Genomic DNA, 312 nt, shown 5'->3' with positions numbered 1-312 from the left:
TGTTTCGTGGAAAATGCGATCTGATCCAGGTCCAGGAGGCAAATATAAGGTCGAACGAACGGACGTGATTCAATGGCTTAAGGAAGCGTTTGAAGAAGTCGATAACAATCTGGCCTCATTGCTCCTGATTTCTAAAGCATTCAGTGCCTACGGTCAGGATCACCGTTCCTCGGATCAAACTGCATTTTTGCAAGATTTGGCTAAGCACGAGGAAAACGGAGTGTACAAGTCACTGTTAGAATATCAGAAATGTGTGGACCTTAAATAACAAGGTTGCTGTTGACCAATTAAAGAACAGTTTCCTCGTTTTTA

The sequence above is a fragment of the Plasmopara halstedii genome (genome assembly GCF_900000015.1).
Source record: "Plasmopara halstedii genome assembly, contig: Scaffold_614, whole genome shotgun sequence".
NCBI classification, from domain to species: domain Eukaryota; phylum Oomycota; class Peronosporomycetes; order Peronosporales; family Peronosporaceae; genus Plasmopara; species Plasmopara halstedii.
Note: the sequence above shows the minus strand (reverse complement) of the source record.